The sequence below is a fragment of the Pungitius pungitius genome, chromosome 21 (genome assembly GCF_949316345.1).
Source record: "Pungitius pungitius chromosome 21, fPunPun2.1, whole genome shotgun sequence".
Taxonomy (NCBI): Eukaryota; Metazoa; Chordata; class Actinopteri; order Perciformes; family Gasterosteidae; genus Pungitius; species Pungitius pungitius.
This window is the reverse complement of record NC_084920.1, coordinates 7,832,607-7,847,672: the sequence shown is the minus strand read 5'-3', so window position 1 is coordinate 7,847,672 and position 15,066 is coordinate 7,832,607.

Below are 15,066 nucleotides of genomic sequence, written 5' to 3'. Positions count from 1 at the left end.
AGAAGGAGAAACAGCTAAAACGGAATCTAATGAATAATGCTTTAGCTTACACTGTTTCCATCAAGCCAATGACCTTTTTTCATCATTATCATTATGGTACGAAGGATTAGGTTTAGTTTTAGAACCTGATTCACTCAACTACGTTTTGACCATTATTGTTACTTTCAAAGCTTTTGCAGAAGGAGAAAACAGCTAAAACGGACTGTATGAAGAATGCTTTAGCTTACATTGTTTCCTTCAAGCAAATTACCTTTTTTCATCATTATCATTATTGTATGAAGGATTAGGTATAGTTTTAGAACCTGACTCACTCAACTACGTTTTGACCATTATTGTTAGTTTTAAAGCTTTCGCAGAAGGAGAAAACAGCTAAAAAGGACTGTATGAAGTTTGCTTTAGCTTACACTGTTTCTATCAAGCAAATGACCTCTTTCATCATTTTCATTATTGTATGAAGGATTAGGTATAGTTTTAGAACCTGACTCACTCAACTACGTTTTGACCATTATTGTTACTTTCAAAGCTTTCGCAGAAGGAGAAAACAGCTAAAACGGACTCTAATGAAGAATACATTAGCTTACACTGTTTCTATCAAGCATATTACCTTTTTTCTTCATTTTCATTACGGTATGAAGGACCATTATTGTTACTTTCAAAGCTTTTGCAGAAGGAGAAAACAGCTAAAACGGACTGTATGAAGAATGTTTTAGCTTACACTGTTTCTATCAAGCATATTACCTTTTTTCTTCATTTTCATTATGGTATAATGGATTAGGTATAGTTGTAGAATCTGACTCACAAAACTACGTTTTGACCATTATTGTTATTTTCAAAGCTTTTGCAGAAGGAGAAAACAGCTAAAACGGACTGTATGAAGATTGCTTTAGCTTACACTGTTTCTATCAAGCAAATGACCTCTTTCATCATTTTCATTATTGTATGAAGGATTAGGTATAGTTTTAGAACCTGACTCACTCAACTACGTTTTGACCATTATTGTTATTTTCAAAGCTTTTGCAGACGGAGAAAACAGCTAAAAAGGACTGTATGAAGATTGCTTTAGCTTACACTGTTTCTATCAAGCAAATTACCTTGACCATTATTGTTAGTTTTAAAGCTTTCGCAGAAGGAGAAAACAGCTAAAACGGACTGTATGAAGAAAGTTTTAGCTTACACTGTTTCTATCAAGCAAATGACCTTTTTTCATCACTTTCATTACGGTATGAAGGATTAGGTATAGTTTTAGAACCTGATTGATTTAACTACGTTTTGACCATTATTGTTACTTTCAAAGCTTTCGCAGAAGGAGAAAACAGCTAAAACGGACTCTAATGAAGAATACATTAGCTTACACTGTTTCTATCAAGCATATTACCTTTTTTCTTCATTTTCATTACGGTATGAAGGAATGGGTATAGTTTTAGAACCTGATTCACTCAACTACGTTGTGACCATTATTGTTACTTTCAAAGCTTTTGCAGAAGGAGAAAACAGCTAAAACGGACTGTATGAAGAATGCTTTAGCTTACACTGTTTCCATCAAGCAAATTACCTTTTTTCATCATTATCATTATGGTATGAAGGATTTGGTTTAGTTTTAAAACCTGATTCACTCAACTATGTTTTGACCATTATTCTTACTTTCAAAGCTTTTGCAGAAGGAGAAACAGCTAAAACGGAATCTAATGAATAATGCTTTAGCTTACACTGTTTCCATCAAGCCAATGACCTTTTTTCATCATTATCATTATGGTACGAAGGATTAGGTTTAGTTTTAGAACCTGATTCACTCAACTACGTTTTGACCATTATTGTTACTTTCAAAGCTTTTGCAGAAGGAGAAAACAGCTAAAACGGACTGTATGAAGAATGCTTTAGCTTACATTGTTTCCTTCAAGCAAATTACCTTTTTTCATCATTATCATTATTGTATGAAGGATTAGGTATAGTTTTAGAACCTGACTCACTCAACTACGTTTTGACCATTATTGTTAGTTTTAAAGCTTTCGCAGAAGGAGAAAACAGCTAAAAAGGACTGTATGAAGTTTGCTTTAGCTTACACTGTTTCTATCAAGCAAATGACCTCTTTCATCATTTTCATTATTGTATGAAGGATTAGGTATAGTTTTAGAACCTGACTCACTCAACTACGTTTTGACCATTATTGTTACTTTCAAAGTTTTCTCAGAAGGAGAAAACAGCTAAAACGGACTCTAATGAAGAATACATTAGCTTACACTGTTTCTATCAAGCATATTACCTTTTTTCTTCATTTTCATTACGGTATGAAGGACCATTATTGTTACTTTCAAAGCTTTTGCAGAAGGAGAAAACAGCTAAAACGGACTGTATGAAGAATGTTTTAGCTTACACTGTTTCTATCAAGCATATTACCTTTTTTCTTCATTTTCATTATGGTATAATGGATTAGGTATAGTTGTAGAATCTGACTCACAAAACTACGTTTTGACCATTATTGTTATTTTCAAAGCTTTTGCAGAAGGAGAAAACAGCTAAAACGGACTGTATGATGATTGCTTTAGCTTACACTGTTTCTATCAAGCAAATTACCTTGACCATTATTGTTAGTTTTAAAGCTTTCGCAGAAGGAGAAAACAGCTAAAACGGACTGTATGAAGATTGCTTTAGCTTACACCGTTTCTATCAAGCAAATGACCTTTTTTCATCACTTTCATTACGGTATGAAGGATTAGCTATAGTTTTAGAACCTGATTGACTCAACTACGTTTTGACCATTAATGTTACTTTCTAAGCTTTTGCAGAAGGAGAAAACAGCTAAAACGGACTGTATGAAGATTGCTTTAGCTTACACTGTTTCTATCAAGCAAATGACCTCTTTCATCATTTTCATTATTGTATGAAGGATTAGGTATAGTTTTAGAACCTGACTCACTCAACTACGTTTTGACCATTATTGTTACTTTCAAAGCTTTCGCAGAAGGACAAAACAGCTAAAACGGACTGTATGAAGAATGTTTTAGCTTACACTGTTTCTTTCAAACAAATGACCTTTTTTCATCACTTTCATTACGGTATGAAGGAATAGGTATAGTTTTAGAACCTGATTCACTCAACTACGTTGTGACCATTATTGTTACTTTCAAAGCTTTCGCAGAAGGAGAAAACAGCTTAAACGGACTGTATGAAGAATGTTTTAGCTTACACTGTTTCTTTCAAACAAATGACCTCTTTCATCACTTTCATTACGGTATGAAGGAATAGGTATAGTTTTAGAACCTGATTCACTCAACTACGTGACCATTATTGTTACTTTCAAAGCTTTTGCAGAAGAAGGATACATCTAAAACGGACTCTAATGAAGAATACATTAGCTTACACTGTTTCTATCAAGAATATTACCTTTTTTCTTCATTCTCATTATGGTATAATGGAGTAGGTATAGTTGTAGAATCTGACTCACAAAACTACGTTTTGACCATTATTGTTATTTTCAAAGCTTTTGCAGAAGGAGAAAACAGCTAAAAAGGACTGTATGAAGTTTGCTTTAGCTTACACTGTTTCTATCAAGCAAATGACCTCTTTCATCATTTTCATTATTGTATGAAGGATTAGGTATAGTTTTAGAACCTGACTCACTCAACTACGTTTTGACCATTATTGTTATTTTCAAAGCTTTTGCAGACGGAGAAAACAGCTAAAAAGGACTGTATGAAGATTGCTTTAGCTTACACTGTTTCTATCAAGCAAATTACCTTGACCATTATTGTTAGTTTTAAAGCTTTCGCAGAAGGAGAAAACAGCTAAAACGGACTGTATGAAGAATGTTTTAGCTTACACTGTTTCTATCAAGCAAATGACCTTTTTTCATCACTTTCATTACGGTATGAAGGATTAGGTATAGTTTTAGAACCTGATTGACTCAACTACGTTTTGACTATTATTGTTACTTTCAAAGCTTTCGCAGAAGGAGAAAACAGCTAAAACGGACTCTAATGAAGAATGTTTTAACTTACACTGTTTCTATCAAGCATATTACCTTTTTTCTTCATTTTCATTATGGTATAATGGATTAGGTATAGTTGTAGAATCTGACTCACAAAACTACGTTTTGACCATTATTGTTACTTTCAAAGCTTTCGCAGAAGGACAAAACAGCTAAAACGGACTGTATGAAGAATGTTTTAGCTTACACTGTTTCTTTCAAACAAATGACCTTTTTTCATCACTTTCATTACGGTATGAAGGAATAGGTATAGTTTTAGAACCTGATTCACTCAACTACGTGTGACCATTATTGTTACTTTCAAAGCTTTCGCAGAAGGAGAAAACAGCTTAAACGGACTGTATGAAGAATGTTTTAGCTTACACTGTTTCTTTCAAACAAATGACCTCTTTCATCACTTTCATTACGGTATGAAGGAATAGGTATAGTTTTAGAACCTGATTCACTCAACTACGTGACCATTATTGTTACTTTCAAAGCTTTTGCAGAAGAAGGATACATCTAAAACGGACTGTATGAAGAATACATTAGCTTACACTGTTTCTATCAAGCATATTACCTTTTTTCTTCATTCTCATTATGGTATAATGGAGTAGGTATAGTTGTAGAATCTGACTCACAAAACTACGTTTTGACCATTATTGTTATTTTCAAAGCTTTTGCAGAAGGAGAAAACAGCTAAAAAGGACTGTATGAAGTTTGCTTTAGCTTACACTGTTTCTATCAAGCAAATGACCTCTTTCATCATTTTCATTATTGTATGAAGGATTAGGTATAGTTTTAGAACCTGACTCACTCAACTACGTTTTGACCATTATTGTTATTTTCAAAGCTTTTGCAGACGGAGAAAACAGCTAAAAAGGACTGTATGAAGATTGCTTTAGCTTACACTGTTTCTATCAAGCAAATTACCTTGACCATTATTGTTAGTTTTAAAGCTTTCGCAGAAGGAGAAAACAGCTAAAACGGACTGTATGAAGAAAGTTTTAGCTTACACTGTTTCTATCAAGCAAATGACCTTTTTTCATCACTTTCATTACGGTATGAAGGATTAGGTATAGTTTTAGAACCTGATTGATTTAACTACGTTTTGACCATTATTGTTACTTTCAAAGCTTTCGCAGAAGGAGAAAACAGCTAAAACGGACTCTAATGAAGAATACATTAGCTTACACTGTTTCTATCAAGCATATTACCTTTTTTCTTCATTTTCATTACGGTATGAAGGAATGGGTATAGTTTTAGAACCTGATTCACTCAACTACGTTGTGACCATTATTGTTACTTTCAAAGCTTTTGCAGAAGGAGAAAACAGCTAAAACGGACTGTATGAAGAATGCTTTAGCTTACACTGTTTCCATCAAGCAAATTACCTTTTTTCATCATTATCATTATGGTATGAAGGATTTGGTTTAGTTTTAAAACCTGATTCACTCAACTATGTTTTGACCATTATTCTTACTTTCAAAGCTTTTGCAGAAGGAGAAACAGCTAAAACGGAATCTAATGAATAATGCTTTAGCTTACACTGTTTCCATCAAGCCAATGACCTTTTTTCATCATTATCATTATGGTACGAAGGATTAGGTTTAGTTTTAGAACCTGATTCACTCAACTACGTTTTGACCATTATTGTTACTTTCAAAGCTTTTGCAGAAGGAGAAAACAGCTAAAACGGACTGTATGAAGAATGCTTTAGCTTACATTGTTTCCTTCAAGCAAATTACCTTTTTTCATCATTATCATTATTGTATGAAGGATTAGGTATAGTTTTAGAACCTGACTCACTCAACTACGTTTTGACCATTATTGTTAGTTTTAAAGCTTTCGCAGAAGGAGAAAACAGCTAAAAAGGACTGTATGAAGTTTGCTTTAGCTTACACTGTTTCTATCAAGCAAATGACCTCTTTCATCATTTTCATTATTGTATGAAGGATTAGGTATAGTTTTAGAACCTGACTCACTCAACTACGTTTTGACCATTATTGTTACTTTCAAAGTTTTCTCAGAAGGAGAAAACAGCTAAAACGGACTCTAATGAAGAATACATTAGCTTACACTGTTTCTATCAAGCATATTACCTTTTTTCTTCATTTTCATTACGGTATGAAGGACCATTATTGTTACTTTCAAAGCTTTTGCAGAAGGAGAAAACAGCTAAAACGGACTGTATGAAGAATGTTTTAGCTTACACTGTTTCTATCAAGCATATTACCTTTTTTCTTCATTTTCATTATGGTATAATGGATTAGGTATAGTTGTAGAATCTGACTCACAAAACTACGTTTTGACCATTATTGTTATTTTCAAAGCTTTTGCAGAAGGAGAAAACAGCTAAAACGGACTGTATGATGATTGCTTTAGCTTACACTGTTTCTATCAAGCAAATTACCTTGACCATTATTGTTAGTTTTAAAGCTTTCGCAGAAGGAGAAAACAGCTAAAACGGACTGTATGAAGATTGCTTTAGCTTACACCGTTTCTATCAAGCAAATGACCTTTTTTCATCACTTTCATTACGGTATGAAGGATTAGGTATAGTTTTAGAACCTGATTGACTCAACTACGTTTTGACCATTAATGTTACTTTCTAAGCTTTTGCAGAAGGAGAAAACAGCTAAAACGGACTGTATGAAGATTGCTTTAGCTTACACTGTTTCTATCAAGCAAATGACCTCTTTCATCATTTTCATTATTGTATGAAGGATTAGGTATAGTTTTAGAACCTGACTCACTCAACTACGTTTTGACCATTATTGTTACTTTCAAAGCTTTCGCAGAAGGACAAAACAGCTAAAACGGACTGTATGAAGAATGTTTTAGCTTACACTGTTTCTTTCAAACAAATGACCTTTTTTCATCACTTTCATTACGGTATGAAGGAATAGGTATAGTTTTAGAACCTGATTCACTCAACTACGTTGTGACCATTATTGTTACTTTCAAAGCTTTCGCAGAAGGAGAAAACAGCTTAAACGGACTGTATGAAGAATGTTTTAGCTTACACTGTTTCTTTCAAACAAATGACCTCTTTCATCACTTTCATTACGGTATGAAGGAATAGGTATAGTTTTAGAACCTGATTCACTCAACTACGTGACCATTATTGTTACTTTCAAAGCTTTTGCAGAAGAAGGATACATCTAAAACGGACTCTAATGAAGAATACATTAGCTTACACTGTTTCTATCAAGAATATTACCTTTTTTCTTCATTCTCATTATGGTATAATGGAGTAGGTATAGTTGTAGAATCTGACTCACAAAACTACGTTTTGACCATTATTGTTATTTTCAAAGCTTTTGCAGAAGGAGAAAACAGCTAAAAAGGACTGTATGAAGTTTGCTTTAGCTTACACTGTTTCTATCAAGCAAATGACCTCTTTCATCATTTTCATTATTGTATGAAGGATTAGGTATAGTTTTAGAACCTGACTCACTCAACTACGTTTTGACCATTATTGTTATTTTCAAAGCTTTTGCAGACGGAGAAAACAGCTAAAAAGGACTGTATGAAGATTGCTTTAGCTTACACTGTTTCTATCAAGCAAATTACCTTGACCATTATTGTTAGTTTTAAAGCTTTCGCAGAAGGAGAAAACAGCTAAAACGGACTGTATGAAGAATGTTTTAGCTTACACTGTTTCTATCAAGCAAATGACCTTTTTTCATCACTTTCATTACGGTATGAAGGATTAGGTATAGTTTTAGAACCTGATTGACTCAACTACGTTTTGACTATTATTGTTACTTTCAAAGCTTTCGCAGAAGGAGAAAACAGCTAAAACGGACTCTAATGAAGAATGTTTTAACTTACACTGTTTCTATCAAGCATATTACCTTTTTTCTTCATTTTCATTATGGTATAATGGATTAGGTATAGTTGTAGAATCTGACTCACAAAACTACGTTTTGACCATTATTGTTACTTTCAAAGCTTTCGCAGAAGGACAAAACAGCTAAAACGGACTGTATGAAGAATGTTTTAGCTTACACTGTTTCTTTCAAACAAATGACCTTTTTTCATCACTTTCATTACGGTATGAAGGAATAGGTATAGTTTTAGAACCTGATTCACTCAACTACGTGTGACCATTATTGTTACTTTCAAAGCTTTCGCAGAAGGAGAAAACAGCTTAAACGGACTGTATGAAGAATGTTTTAGCTTACACTGTTTCTTTCAAACAAATGACCTCTTTCATCACTTTCATTACGGTATGAAGGAATAGGTATAGTTTTAGAACCTGATTCACTCAACTACGTGACCATTATTGTTACTTTCAAAGCTTTTGCAGAAGAAGGATACATCTAAAACGGACTGTATGAAGAATACATTAGCTTACACTGTTTCTATCAAGCATATTACCTTTTTTCTTCATTCTCATTATGGTATAATGGAGTAGGTATAGTTGTAGAATCTGACTCACAAAACTACGTTTTGACCATTATTGTTATTTTCAAAGCTTTTGCAGAAGGAGAAAACAGCTAAAAAGGACTGTATGAAGTTTGCTTTAGCTTACACTGTTTCTATCAAGCAAATGACCTCTTTCATCATTTTCATTATTGTATGAAGGATTAGGTATAGTTTTAGAACCTGACTCACTCAACTACGTTTTGACCATTATTGTTATTTTCAAAGCTTTTGCAGACGGAGAAAACAGCTAAAAAGGACTGTATGAAGATTGCTTTAGCTTACACTGTTTCTATCAAGCAAATTACCTTGACCATTATTGTTAGTTTTAAAGCTTTCGCAGAAGGAGAAAACAGCTAAAACGGACTGTATGAAGAAAGTTTTAGCTTACACTGTTTCTATCAAGCAAATGACCTTTTTTCATCACTTTCATTACGGTATGAAGGATTAGGTATAGTTTTAGAACCTGATTGATTTAACTACGTTTTGACCATTATTGTTACTTTCAAAGCTTTCGCAGAAGGAGAAAACAGCTAAAACGGACTCTAATGAAGAATACATTAGCTTACACTGTTTCTATCAAGCATATTACCTTTTTTCTTCATTTTCATTACGGTATGAAGGAATGGGTATAGTTTTAGAACCTGATTCACTCAACTACGTTGTGACCATTATTGTTACTTTCAAAGCTTTTGCAGAAGGAGAAAACAGCTAAAACGGACTGTATGAAGAATGCTTTAGCTTACACTGTTTCCATCAAGCAAATTACCTTTTTTCATCATTATCATTATGGTATGAAGGATTTGGTTTAGTTTTAAAACCTGATTCACTCAACTATGTTTTGACCATTATTCTTACTTTCAAAGTTTTCTCAGAAGGAGAAAACAGCTAAAACGGACTCTAATGAAGAATACATTAGCTTACACTGTTTCTATCAAGCATATTACCTTTTTTCTTCATTTTCATTACGGTATGAAGGACCATTATTGTTACTTTCAAAGCTTTTGCAGAAGGAGAAAACAGCTAAAACGGACTGTATGAAGAATGTTTTAGCTTACACTGTTTCTATCAAGCATATTACCTTTTTTCTTCATTTTCATTATGGTATAATGGATTAGGTATAGTTGTAGAATCTGACTCACAAAACTACGTTTTGACCATTATTGTTATTTTCAAAGCTTTTGCAGAAGGAGAAAACAGCTAAAACGGACTGTATGATGATTGCTTTAGCTTACACTGTTTCTATCAAGCAAATTACCTTGACCATTATTGTTAGTTTTAAAGCTTTCGCAGAAGGAGAAAACAGCTAAAACGGACTGTATGAAGATTGCTTTAGCTTACACCGTTTCTATCAAGCAAATGACCTTTTTTCATCACTTTCATTACGGTATGAAGGATTAGGTATAGTTTTAGAACCTGATTGACTCAACTACGTTTTGACCATTAATGTTACTTTCTAAGCTTTTGCAGAAGGAGAAAACAGCTAAAACGGACTGTATGAAGATTGCTTTAGCTTACACTGTTTCTATCAAGCAAATGACCTCTTTCATCATTTTCATTATTGTATGAAGGATTAGGTATAGTTTTAGAACCTGACTCACTCAACTACGTTTTGACCATTATTGTTACTTTCAAAGCTTTCGCAGAAGGACAAAACAGCTAAAACGGACTGTATGAAGAATGTTTTAGCTTACACTGTTTCTTTCAAACAAATGACCTTTTTTCATCACTTTCATTACGGTATGAAGGAATAGGTATAGTTTTAGAACCTGATTCACTCAACTACGTTGTGACCATTATTGTTACTTTCAAAGCTTTCGCAGAAGGAGAAAACAGCTTAAACGGACTGTATGAAGAATGTTTTAGCTTACACTGTTTCTTTCAAACAAATGACCTCTTTCATCACTTTCATTACGGTATGAAGGAATAGGTATAGTTTTAGAACCTGATTCACTCAACTACGTGACCATTATTGTTACTTTCAAAGCTTTTGCAGAAGAAGGATACATCTAAAACGGACTCTAATGAAGAATACATTAGCTTACACTGTTTCTATCAAGAATATTACCTTTTTTCTTCATTCTCATTATGGTATAATGGAGTAGGTATAGTTGTAGAATCTGACTCACAAAACTACGTTTTGACCATTATTGTTATTTTCAAAGCTTTTGCAGAAGGAGAAAACAGCTAAAAAGGACTGTATGAAGTTTGCTTTAGCTTACACTGTTTCTATCAAGCAAATGACCTCTTTCATCATTTTCATTATTGTATGAAGGATTAGGTATAGTTTTAGAACCTGACTCACTCAACTACGTTTTGACCATTATTGTTATTTTCAAAGCTTTTGCAGACGGAGAAAACAGCTAAAAAGGACTGTATGAAGATTGCTTTAGCTTACACTGTTTCTATCAAGCAAATTACCTTGACCATTATTGTTAGTTTTAAAGCTTTCGCAGAAGGAGAAAACAGCTAAAACGGACTGTATGAAGAATGTTTTAGCTTACACTGTTTCTATCAAGCAAATGACCTTTTTTCATCACTTTCATTACGGTATGAAGGATTAGGTATAGTTTTAGAACCTGATTGACTCAACTACGTTTTGACTATTATTGTTACTTTCAAAGCTTTCGCAGAAGGAGAAAACAGCTAAAACGGACTCTAATGAAGAATGTTTTAACTTACACTGTTTCTATCAAGCATATTACCTTTTTTCTTCATTTTCATTATGGTATAATGGATTAGGTATAGTTGTAGAATCTGACTCACAAAACTACGTTTTGACCATTATTGTTACTTTCAAAGCTTTCGCAGAAGGACAAAACAGCTAAAACGGACTGTATGAAGAATGTTTTAGCTTACACTGTTTCTTTCAAACAAATGACCTTTTTTCATCACTTTCATTACGGTATGAAGGAATAGGTATAGTTTTAGAACCTGATTCACTCAACTACGTGTGACCATTATTGTTACTTTCAAAGCTTTCGCAGAAGGAGAAAACAGCTTAAACGGACTGTATGAAGAATGTTTTAGCTTACACTGTTTCTTTCAAACAAATGACCTCTTTCATCACTTTCATTACGGTATGAAGGAATAGGTATAGTTTTAGAACCTGATTCACTCAACTACGTGACCATTATTGTTACTTTCAAAGCTTTTGCAGAAGAAGGATACATCTAAAACGGACTGTATGAAGAATACATTAGCTTACACTGTTTCTATCAAGCATATTACCTTTTTTCTTCATTCTCATTATGGTATAATGGAGTAGGTATAGTTGTAGAATCTGACTCACAAAACTACGTTTTGACCATTATTGTTATTTTCAAAGCTTTTGCAGAAGGAGAAAACAGCTAAAAAGGACTGTATGAAGTTTGCTTTAGCTTACACTGTTTCTATCAAGCAAATGACCTCTTTCATCATTTTCATTATTGTATGAAGGATTAGGTATAGTTTTAGAACCTGACTCACTCAACTACGTTTTGACCATTATTGTTATTTTCAAAGCTTTTGCAGACGGAGAAAACAGCTAAAAAGGACTGTATGAAGATTGCTTTAGCTTACACTGTTTCTATCAAGCAAATTACCTTGACCATTATTGTTAGTTTTAAAGCTTTCGCAGAAGGAGAAAACAGCTAAAACGGACTGTATGAAGAAAGTTTTAGCTTACACTGTTTCTATCAAGCAAATGACCTTTTTTCATCACTTTCATTACGGTATGAAGGATTAGGTATAGTTTTAGAACCTGATTGATTTAACTACGTTTTGACCATTATTGTTACTTTCAAAGCTTTCGCAGAAGGAGAAAACAGCTAAAACGGACTCTAATGAAGAATACATTAGCTTACACTGTTTCTATCAAGCATATTACCTTTTTTCTTCATTTTCATTACGGTATGAAGGAATGGGTATAGTTTTAGAACCTGATTCACTCAACTACGTTGTGACCATTATTGTTACTTTCAAAGCTTTTGCAGAAGGAGAAAACAGCTAAAACGGACTGTATGAAGAATGCTTTAGCTTACACTGTTTCCATCAAGCAAATTACCTTTTTTCATCATTATCATTATGGTATGAAGGATTTGGTTTAGTTTTAAAACCTGATTCACTCAACTATGTTTTGACCATTATTCTTACTTTCAAAGCTTTTGCAGAAGGAGAAACAGCTAAAACGGAATCTAATGAATAATGCTTTAGCTTACACTGTTTCCATCAAGCCAATGACCTTTTTTCATCATTATCATTATGGTACGAAGGATTAGGTTTAGTTTTAGAACCTGATTCACTCAACTACGTTTTGACCATTATTGTTACTTTCAAAGCTTTTGCAGAAGGAGAAAACAGCTAAAACGGACTGTATGAAGAATGCTTTAGCTTACATTGTTTCCTTCAAGCAAATTACCTTTTTTCATCATTATCATTATTGTATGAAGGATTAGGTATAGTTTTAGAACCTGACTCACTCAACTACGTTTTGACCATTATTGTTAGTTTTAAAGCTTTCGCAGAAGGAGAAAACAGCTAAAAAGGACTGTATGAAGTTTGCTTTAGCTTACACTGTTTCTATCAAGCAAATGACCTCTTTCATCATTTTCATTATTGTATGAAGGATTAGGTATAGTTTTAGAACCTGACTCACTCAACTACGTTTTGACCATTATTGTTACTTTCAAAGCTTTCGCAGAAGGAGAAAACAGCTAAAACGGACTCTAATGAAGAATACATTAGCTTACACTGTTTCTATCAAGCATATTACCTTTTTTCTTCATTTTCATTACGGTATGAAGGACCATTATTGTTACTTTCAAAGCTTTTGCAGAAGGAGAAAACAGCTAAAACGGACTGTATGAAGAATGTTTTAGCTTACACTGTTTCTATCAAGCATATTACCTTTTTTCTTCATTTTCATTATGGTATAATGGATTAGGTATAGTTGTAGAATCTGACTCACAAAACTACGTTTTGACCATTATTGTTATTTTCAAAGCTTTTGCAGAAGGAGAAAACAGCTAAAACGGACTGTATGAAGATTGCTTTAGCTTACACTGTTTCTATCAAGCAAATGACCTCTTTCATCATTTTCATTATTGTATGAAGGATTAGGTATAGTTTTAGAACCTGACTCACTCAACTACGTTTTGACCATTATTGTTATTTTCAAAGCTTTTGCAGACGGAGAAAACAGCTAAAAAGGACTGTATGAAGATTGCTTTAGCTTACACTGTTTCTATCAAGCAAATTACCTTGACCATTATTGTTAGTTTTAAAGCTTTCGCAGAAGGAGAAAACAGCTAAAACGGACTGTATGAAGAAAGTTTTAGCTTACACTGTTTCTATCAAGCAAATGACCTTTTTTCATCACTTTCATTACGGTATGAAGGATTAGGTATAGTTTTAGAACCTGATTGATTTAACTACGTTTTGACCATTATTGTTACTTTCAAAGCTTTCGCAGAAGGAGAAAACAGCTAAAACGGACTCTAATGAAGAATACATTAGCTTACACTGTTTCTATCAAGCATATTACCTTTTTTCTTCATTTTCATTACGGTATGAAGGAATGGGTATAGTTTTAGAACCTGATTCACTCAACTACGTTGTGACCATTATTGTTACTTTCAAAGCTTTTGCAGAAGGAGAAAACAGCTAAAACGGACTGTATGAAGAATGCTTTAGCTTACACTGTTTCCATCAAGCAAATTACCTTTTTTCATCATTATCATTATGGTATGAAGGATTTGGTTTAGTTTTAAAACCTGATTCACTCAACTATGTTTTGACCATTATTCTTACTTTCAAAGCTTTTGCAGAAGGAGAAACAGCTAAAACGGAATCTAATGAATAATGCTTTAGCTTACACTGTTTCCATCAAGCCAATGACCTTTTTTCATCATTATCATTATGGTACGAAGGATTAGGTTTAGTTTTAGAACCTGATTCACTCAACTACGTTTTGACCATTATTGTTACTTTCAAAGCTTTTGCAGAAGGAGAAAACAGCTAAAACGGACTGTATGAAGAATGCTTTAGCTTACATTGTTTCCTTCAAGCAAATTACCTTTTTTCATCATTATCATTATTGTATGAAGGATTAGGTATAGTTTTAGAACCTGACTCACTCAACTACGTTTTGACCATTATTGTTAGTTTTAAAGCTTTCGCAGAAGGAGAAAACAGCTAAAAAGGACTGTATGAAGTTTGCTTTAGCTTACACTGTTTCTATCAAGCAAATGACCTCTTTCATCATTTTCATTATTGTATGAAGGATTAGGTATAGTTTTAGAACCTGACTCACTCAACTACGTTTTGACCATTATTGTTACTTTCAAAGTTTTCTCAGAAGGAGAAAACAGCTAAAACGGACTCTAATGAAGAATACATTAGCTTACACTGTTTCTATCAAGCATATTACCTTTTTTCTTCATTTTCATTACGGTATGAAGGACCATTATTGTTACTTTCAAAGCTTTTGCAGAAGGAGAAAACAGCTAAAACGGACTGTATGAAGAATGTTTTAGCTTACACTGTTTCTATCAAGCATATTACCTTTTTTCTTCATTTTCATTATGGTATAATGGATTAGGTATAGTTGTAGAATCTGACTCACAAAACTACGTTTTGACCATTATTGTTATTTTCAAAGCTTTTGCAGAAGGAGAAAACAGCTAAAACGG